We start from the raw sequence: 10,668 nt of genomic DNA, 5'->3' as shown, positions 1-10,668 counted from the left end.
GTTTTAAGCTTTAATCCTTGCAAAATAATCACTTTCCTTGTTTCTCAACTAATTTTTCCTTCCAATCCAAGATTCAGAAAAAATATGAATTTCCTAAAAAAATACTAGCAAGGAAATCTACAAGGAAACAGTATAAGTTAATACAAACGTACATTCTGTATATTAATATAATAATTTTATATAATATAAATAATTTAATATACTAGTTAAAGGCATTTATTTAATTTTATCCATTTAGTGTTTGTTACATTGGAGGGACTAAGTGATTCATGGAGGGAGTTTTATGACTGTATGCCCACAGTATCAGTGAAACAATATTTTTTCCTTTGATATATTTATTATCTACCTTAAAACCATGGAATCTGGCTTAAGCTAAAGCAAAGTATATTTTCCTTTTTAACAATAAAGACCTTTAATTATATTTCTTCATACAAATTTGTTGAAACACATAATGTGTATGTCTCCTCAGGTGAGCATGAAAAAGAAACCCAGCAGGACTCAATTCTGCCATAATTAAAGGAAAACCAGAAAGGTCAGAAGATATAGATAGATGATAGAAAAGAGATAGATAGATAGATAGATAGATAGATAACTATTATGTAGTGAGCTCATGGGTTTTGTTATTATTTAATTTTAATTTGGCATTCCATCATCCAATAGTAAAAATATCATTTTATAGAGATACTCTAAAAGACTACAAAAAACTACCAGTAATGCTATGTATTTAAATAGTGAATCATAAATGTCAATATATACTACATGAAGTAAGTTTCAGAGCAAAACTTAAGTGAATGATTAGAGTACTTCAAGTATAGCTTGAGCTTTTTCACATTAAATATCTAGCTGATCAATCCTTCTAGCTCCTCTTGTCCTATAAAAATATAACCTTTCCTTTAGGAACTAGCTAAAAGTCCACATTTGTGAAGCTTTTATTTACTACCCCAACCTGAAGTGATTTGTCTATCCTGAATCCTATATCCCTTTGGGAATTATATCCTTAAACATTTAAAGAAATCTTGTATTGTGCCAACCAAGATTTTGCAAAATGACAGGAACCTAAATTAATTTCTGGTATGTTTGCATCATTTACCATAAAACCTAATATAAGTTTAGAATAATAGCTCAAGAAGGATTAGTTGATAGAATTAGATCCTTCTTAATTGGCTATAGTTTCTTTGTAATTTGCATAAAGTCCTTTTAATGTTTTTATATAATTTTGACAAAATCTTAGCAAAAAATATATCCTCTAGCTATCAAATTAGAAAGAATTTCAATTCAATTGGCTGCCTATCCCCCTATCCTTCCTTTTTATTTTTCTAATATAGAAACCATACCAATATTTTCTTGAATGTACCTTCATTCCCTAAAATCTGTATGCCTCCATCTTTACTTTGGATACTTCAAAAATGTCCTCCACTCTCCATCCTTATAATTTTGTAAAAATTTCAGAGTATCTGAGTTGCCTTTATATTAAAGTAAAATATAAATTTCATGATATAGGGCCATTCAAAAATGACAGCCATTTATTTGTTCATAAGCTGTCAGCTTACAAGGAATTGGCTCTCACTGTATCCCATGAGTTATGTAGGCTTCACTTTTATTATACATGATTGACTGTGGCATTTAATATTGAATAAAATAGCTGCCACACCTGCTCAAAATTGGTATAAATCAAGAGTTTTCACTCTCAGTAACATGTAGCATTGTGAGAACCTAATTTACTCTGGAAGACAGTATGTCCTTGCAGAAAAAGATTCACCTCAGGTAAAAAGTGGGAAGGAACACAAATGGATCTGTAACAAAGATCTATCCATAAGCATTTCTCTCTCTTTTTTGGCATCAGTGTTTAAAAATAAGTGAGTTGTCAATTTATGTTTTCTAAACCAATGCCTTACTTCTTCCAAAACACATATTCACTTTAAAAAACACCCAAAGGACATAATGACCAGGTTTTTTTTTTAAATAGCTTTATTGATATATAATTTACATATATAAAATTCACCACTGTAAGTGTACAACATAATTTTACAAAGAATGCTGGAACACCATTTTGGTGGAAGAGTGATCTTGGAGCAAAAATTAAAGTTAATGCTCCTCAAATGACACCTCCAAGCATCTATCTACCTGACTTACACACAGAAAAAGATTTTTATTGCATGCTTTGCTCAACTTTATACATTCACATAGATTGTTAAAAACCTTTCTGTAAATGAACAGACACTACATTATTTATTTCACATTATTGTTAGAATTAAAATCACTTAATAAATATGGAGGTGCTTTAAGAATAAATAGTGCTATCCAAATGTATTATTATACCAAATATTGCTTTTACATGCTTTCTCCAAGACAGTAATAAATTAAAAACCTTTGCAAACACAGAAAATATACCATCTCATATAAAAGTTTCAGGACTAATCAAAGATAAAATGTGATGAGAATGAAACAGAGCTAAACAAAACCTATTTCAAAATATAGGCTCAAATACACAAAATCTCTATGAAACCACTTCAAAACTTGCTATGCATTTTCTATCCAAATACAGCTAAATAAAGGAATTGTCACCAAATCTGTAATTATTTTGGAGCCATAAAATTATTCACTCTTTGAACATAGTATTAAATTGCTTCCCTGACTCACTAAAATTGAAACAGAAGTTAAGAAAAGCAGAACTTATGATTCAATAATTTGAACTTCCCCTTTGACACCATCTCTTCATCAGCATTATGGTAATGATTCAAAGGGTGCAGTTCTCAAGCACTTTCAAACATACAAATACCTTACGTCCTCAAAGCAAATGATTTTTAAAAATCATTGTATTATTTAAGCTGACACCATAACTTTTTATGAATCATTGTATACACCCCAGGAATACTTCAAGAAAGGAAGAACACATGAAGATCTGGGGGTAAGGACCAAACAACTGAAGTTTGAGAAAACTGATTTACTTAGCACAAATGATTCTCATTTGCTGATAATATGGCAAACAGAGCTTAGAAATCTTAATGTTATCATCTGGGAATTTATTGCCACATAATAAGTGGAAGACAAACACACATGAAAGGAAGTTTCACTTTCTTTGAGTTACCTATGAGATGTTATATTCTGAAAACATGGTTCATTAATACTGGTACCATTATAACTTTTGCAGTACTTTGAGAAAGTTGACATTTAGTAAAGGTATTAAGTAAGTTATGAAGAAGATTAAAATGTTTGTTTCTTTATCCTATACAATAAAATGATTGATATAAAAATTAACCAGCAAGATAGTGGAGTAGAAGGAAGTGAGCTCACCCAGTCTTATAAAAACACCAAAATCACAATTAACTGCTGAACAACCATCATCGACAACAACAAAAATGCTGGAAACTATCAAAAAAATACCTTGCATTGAAATGCACAGAAGAAGCCACAGCAAGAAGTTAGGAGGGGTGCAATTGTGATCAAATCCCATACCCACTAGGTGGGCAACCCACAAACTGGAAAATAGTTATATAGCAGAAGTTTTCCCACAGGAGTGAAAATCTTGGGCCCCATGTTAGGCTTCCCAGCCTAGTGGCCTGGCAACAGGAGGAGGAACCCCTAGAGAAGCTGGTTTTGAAGGCCAGCAGGGTTTGATCTCAGGAATTCCACAGGACTGGGGGAAACAGCAACTGCACTCTTGGAGAGTTCAGACAAGGTCCGGTGTGAACCAGGTCCCAGGGCTAAAAGCAGTGACCTCATAAGATACTGGGACAGACCTATCTCCTAATATTAGAGGGACTCCTGTGGAGGCTGGGGGTGGCTGTGGCTCACTGTGGGGACAAAGACACTGACAGCAGCAGTTCTGTTGAGTACTCATTGGCATAGGCCTTCTTGGAGGCCACCATTTCCTCCCCAAAACCTAGCCCCAACCAACAGCCAGTAGGACCCAGGCTGGGACATTTCAGGCCAAACAACCAACAGAGTGGGAAGACAGACCCACCCATTAAAAGACAGGCTGCTTAAAGTCTTCCTGAGCATGGCCCAGCCCACCAGAAGGACAAGACCCAGATCCACACACCAGAGGGCAAGAACAATTTCCTCCCACCAGGAAGCCTGCACAAGCCTCTTAGACAGTATCATCTACCAGAGGGCAGACAGCCGAAGCAAGAATAACTACAATCCTGCAGCCTACAGAATGGATACCATAATCACAGAAAATTAGACAAAATGAGATGGCAGAGAAATCTCTCCCAGATGAAAGAACAAGATAAAACCCCTGAAGAACAACTAAGTGAAGTGGAATAGGCAATCTACTGGAAAAATAAATCAGAGTAAGGATAGGGAAGATGATCCAAGATCTCGGAAAAAGACTGGAGGCACGGATTTAGAAGAGTCAAGAAATGCTTAAAAAAGACCTAGAAGAACTAAATCACAAACTAACAAAGATGATCAATACAATAACTGAAATAAAAAATAGACTAGAAAGAATCAATAGAAGAGTAACTGAGGCAGAAGAACAGATAAGTGAGCTGAAAGACAGTAGAGTGGAAATCATTGTCATGAACAGAATAAAGAAAAAAGAATGAAAAGAAATGAGGAGAGTTTAAGAGATCTCTGGGACAACATGAAATGCACCAACATTTGCATTATAGGGGTCCCAGAAGGAGAAGTGAGAGAGAAATGACCTAGGAAAATATTTGAAGAGATAAAAGCTGAAAACTTCACTAACATGGGAAAGGAGCCACTCAAGTCCAGGAAGTGTAGGGAGTCCCAGGGAGTATAAACACAAGGAGGACCATGCTGAGACACATAGTAATAAAAATGACAAAGATTAAAGATAAAAAATAATTACAAGCAACAAGGGAAAAGCAACAAATTACATACAAGGGAACTCCCAAAGGTTATCAGTTGATTTCTCAGCAGTAACTCTGCAGGCCAGATGGAAGTGGCACAATATATTTAAAGTGATGAAATGGAAGAACCTACAGCCAAGAATACTCTATTCAGCAAGGCTCTCATGTAGATTCAACAGATAAATCAGAAGCTTTACAGAGAAGCAAAAGCTAAGAGAATTCAGTGCCACCAGACCAGTCTTGTAACAAATGCTAAAGGAACTTCTTTAAGCAGAAAAGAAAAGACCACTACAGTAAGTTCTCTATATATGAACAAGTTTCATTCCGAGTGTACATTCTTAAGTCCAATTTGTTCATAAGTCCAACAAAGTTAGCTTAGGTACCCAACTAACACAGTTGGCTATATAGCATTATACTGTAATAGGTTTACAAACACAAAAAATGAAGAAAACATTTTTAATACCACAGTACAGTACCTTGAAAAGTACAATAATACAGTACAACAGCTGACATACAGGGGTTGGCATCAAGGGTACAGGCAAGAAGAGTTACTGACTGGAGGAGAGAAAGGAGGTGGGAGATGGTAGAGATGAAGGATCATCATCAGCAGCATATGGAAGGCAAGCTGAAATTTCACTCACACCTGATATTGATGGCACAGGTTCTTATTCCTTGCTGGAAACAGATGCATGCTCCATCTTTGAAACTTTGCAACTTGAAGGGTCACATGTGGGAAACTAACTGTACCAGAAACAAGATTAAAAATGGAAAAGCTCACTGGTAAAGGCAAACATAAAGTAAATTGTAAGAAATTATCTGCATACAAATATGATATCAAAACCAGCAATTGTGAGAAGAGGTGAGCACAAATGCAGGATATTGGAAATGCATTTGAAAATGAAAGACTAGCAAATTATTTATATACAGACTGCTGTATCAAAACCTCATGGTACCTGCAACATGAAAATCTACAATAGATACACACACAAAAAAGAAAAAGGAATCCAAACATAACACTAAAGTTAGTCTTCAAATCACAAGAGAAGAGAACGAAAGAGGAAGGGAAGAAACAAAACTTACAAAAACAAATCCAAAACAATTAAGAAAATAGGACCATATATATCAATAAGTAAACTGATTGAATGCTCCAACCAAAAGACATAGAATGGCTGAATGGATACAAAAACAAGACATATATATATGGTGTCTAGAAGACAGCCACTTCAGATCTAGGAAAACATACAGGCTGAAAGGGAGGAGATGGAAAAAGATATTCCATGCCAATTGAAATGAAAAGAAACCTGGAGTAGCAATAGTCCTATTAGACAAAATAGAATTTAAAATAAAGACTGTTACAATAGGTAAAGAGGACACTACATAATGATTAAGGGATCAATCCAAGAAGAAGATACAACAATTGTAAATGTATATGAACACAACATAGGAGTACCTCAATATATAAGGCAAATACTAACAGCCCTAAAAGGAGAAATTGACAGTAACAAAATAATAGTGGGGCACATTAATATCACACTTTCATCATTGGACAGAAGATCAATAAGAAACACAGGGCTTAAATGACACATTAGACCAGAAGGACTTAATTGATATTTATAGAGATTTCCATCCAAAAGCAGCAGAATACACATTCTTCTGAAATGTACATGGAACATCCTCCAGGACTGATCACATGCTGGGCCACAAATCAATCCTTGGTATAGTTAAGAAAATTAAAAGCATATCAAGTGTCTTTAATGACCGAAACACTATGAGCTTAGAAATCAACTACAAGAAAAACATTTTTTAAAAAAACAAAACACAAGGAGGGTAAACAATATGTTGCTAAACAACCAAAGGATAACTGAAGAAATCAAAGAGGAAATCAAATAAAAAAAATATCTAGACAAATGAAAATGAAAAGCACACCAATCCAAAACCTATTGGATGTGGCAAAAAATAATTCTAACAGAAGGAAAGAAAGCAGAAATAAGTGAAATAGAAATGAAGAACACAATAGAAAATATCAATGAAGCTAAAAGCTGATTCTTTGAAAAGATAATCAAAATTGATAAACATTTAGCCAGACTCATCAAGAAAAATAAAAAGGAGAGGGATCAAATCAATAAAATTAGAAATGGGAAAGGAGAAGCTACAAAAGGACACCACAGAGATACAAAGGATTATAAGAGACTACTACAAGCAACTATATGCCAATAAAATGGACAACATGGAAAAAATGAACAAACTCTCAGAAAGGAGCAATCTCCCATGACTGAACCAGGAAGAAATAGAAAATATGAACAGACCAGTCACACATACTGAAATGGAAACTTTGATCTAAAAACTCCCAATAAGCAAAAGTCCAGAATCAGAGAGCTTCACAGGCAAATTCCATCAAACAATTAAAGAAGAGTTAACACCTATCTTTCTGAAACTATTCCAAATTTGCAAGGAAGAAATACTCCTGACCTCATTGTATGAGGCCACCCTCACCCTGATATCAAAACCAGAAAAAGATACCACAAAAAAAAGAAAATTACAGGCCAATATAGTTGATGAACATAGACACAAAAATACTAGCAATCAGAATTCAACAATACATTAAAAGAATCCTATACCATAATCAAGTGGGATTTACCCAAGAGCTGCAAGGAGTTTTCAATATCCACAAATCAATCATTGTGTTACACCACATCAACGAATTGAAGAATAAAAAACACATGATCATCTCAATAGATGCAGAAAAAGCTTTTGACAACATTTGACACTCATTTATGATAAAAACTCTCCAGAAAGCAGGCATAGAGGGAACCTAACTCAACATAATAAAGGCCATATACTACAAAACTACAGCTAACATCATTTTAAATGGTGAAAAGCTGAATGCATTTCTCTAAGATTAAGAACAAGACAAGGATGTCCACTCTCACCACTACTATTCAACATAGTTTTGGAAGTCCTAGCCACGGCAGTCAGAAAATAAATATAAATAAAAGGAATCCAAATTGGAAAAGAAGAAGTAAAACTGTCACTGCTTGCAGATCACATGATACTATACATAGAAAATTCTAAAGGTGCTACCAGAAAACTACTAGAGCTAATCAATGAATTTGGTAAATTGTAGGATACAAAATTAAAAAAAGAGAAATCTCTTGCATTCCTATACACTAACAACAAAAGATAAGAAATAAAAATTAAAGAAGCAATCACATTTACCATTGCAACAAAAAGAATAAAATACCTAGGAATAAATCTACCTAAAGAGGCAAAAGACCTGTTCTCAGAAAACTATAATATACTGATGAAAGAAATAAAAGTTGACACAAATAGATGGAGAGATATACCATGTTCTTGGATTGGAAGAATCAATATTGTGAAAATGAGTATACTACCCAAAGCAATCTACAGATTCAATGCATTCCTTATCAAATTACCAATGACATTTTTCACAGAACTAGATCAAAAAAATATTAAAATTTGTACATAGACACAAAAGAGCCTGAATAACCAAAGGAATCTTGAGGGAAAAAAAAGGAGCTGGAGGAATCTGGCTCCCTGACTCTAGACTGTACTACAAAGCTACAGTAATCAAAACAGTATGATACTAGCACAAAACCAGAAATATAGGTCAGTGGAAGAGGATAAAAAGCTCAGAAATCAACCTGTGCACCTGTGTTCAATTAATCAATGACAAAGGAGGCAATAGTATGCAAAGGAGGAAACACAGTCTTTTCAATAAATGGTGGTGGGAAAACTGGACAGTTACATATAAAAGGAAGGAATTAGACTATTCTGTAACATCATACACCAAATAAACTCAAAACAGATTAACAACATAAATGTAAGGCCAGATAATATAAGACTCTTAGTGGCAAACATAGGCAGAACACCCTTTGACATAAATCACAACAATATCTTTTTTGAGCCATCTACTAAAGTAATGGAAATAAAACCAAAAATAAGCAAATGGAACCTAATTAAACTTAAAAGCTTTTGCTCAGCAAAGGAAACCATAAACAAAATAAAAAGACAACCCACACAATGGGAGAAAATATTTGCAAACAATGTGAGTGACAAGGGATTAGTCTACAAAATTTAAAAACAGCTCATGTGTCTCAATACCAAAATAACAAACAACCCAATCAAAAAAATGGGCAGAAAACCTAAATAGACATTGCTCCAAAGAAGACATACAGATAGCCACGAGGCACATGAAAAGATTCTCAACATCTCTAATTATTAGAGAAATGCAAATCAAAACTACAACAAGTAGTCACCTCACACCATTCAGAATGGCCATAATCAAAAATCTACAAACAATAAATGTTGGAGAGGGTGTAAAAGAAAGTGAACACTCCACCCTGATGGTGGGAATATAAATTGATGCAGTCATTATGGATAACAGTATGGGGGTTCCTTAAGAAACTAAAACTAGAGCTACCATATGACCCAGAAATCCCACTCCTGGGCATATATCCAGAGAAAAACATGGTTGAAAGGATACATGGGCCCCAATATTAATTTCAGTGCTGTTTGCAATATCCAAGGCATAGAAACAACCTAAATGTCTATTGACAGATGAATGGATAAAGAAGATGTGGTACATACATGCAATGTAATATTACTCAACCATAAAAAAATGAAATAATGCCATTTGCAGCAACATGGATGAACCTGGAAATTATCATATTAAGTGAAGTAATTCAGACAGAAAAAGACATAATATATGATATCACTTATATGCAGAATCTTAAAAAATGATACAAATGAACTTATTTACAAAACAGAAACAGACTCCCATTTACAGAACTAAATTACAGCTACCAGGGGAAGGGTAGGGGGGAGGGAGAGATTGGGAGTATGGGGTTTACATGTACACACTGCTATATCTGAAATAGATAACCAACAAGGACATACTGTATAAAACAGGGAAGGCTGCTCAATATTTTTTAATAACCTAAATGGGTAAAGAATTTGAAAAAGAATAGATACATATATATGTATAACTGAATCACTTTGCTGTACACCTGAAACCTACACAACATTTTTAATCAATTATGCTCCAAAATAAAAAAAAAAAAGATTGCATCAAGATGGGCTTTGAGGAGTGGGCAATATTCCAACAGGTAAAGAATGAGAATAGTAAATATAACAGTTCTATCAAGAGGAGTGGAGAAAATTGCAATTTGCAAACAAAAAGTAAAAGGTTTGACTGAGGACACTGGTGAAATTCGATTTTCTTTTTGTTTTTTTCTTGTATAATTTTTACTTGTGACATTGGGTAAGTTTAATGCATACAACCTGTTACTCTGGTATATTTATACATTGTAATCTGCTTGCCCATGTAGTAATATTTATCACATTATATAATTATAATATAGTATTGTTAAAAATGATTGATATAAATTAGTATATGCAAACTTCTAATTCATATAATAGTATAACTATTTAAAATCTTACTTGATACAGGTTCTTTAAGCATTTGAAAACTAACATTTTTAAAATCATATTTGAAAACTTGGCAGATACAGAAAAGGACAGAGAAAAAATGTAAAATTCATTAATAATAACATCATTTATGGATAACCACAATTAAATATGAGGATATAGCTTTCCAATTTTTTCATCATATATGGTTTGGGTGCATATGGGTTTACAATTTTATACTTATTTTTCCCTTAAAAACATTGAAACTTTCTCTGATGTTAAATATATTTCTAAAACCCAAATTTATACATTAAGAGTATTAATTCTAATGAATTCTTAATTGTTAGATTTATTTGGTTTTTATGTTTTTACTTAATGCTATAATGGATACAAGTCTAGTTTAATCTTTGACAATTTGCTGGTT

The sequence above is a fragment of the Mesoplodon mirus genome (assembly GCF_964341445.2).
Source record: "Mesoplodon mirus genome assembly, chromosome: 7".
Classification (NCBI taxonomy): Eukaryota; Metazoa; Chordata; class Mammalia; order Artiodactyla; family Ziphiidae; genus Mesoplodon; species Mesoplodon mirus.
The sequence above is the reverse complement of the archived record's forward strand: the minus strand, read 5'-3'. Positions refer to the sequence as shown.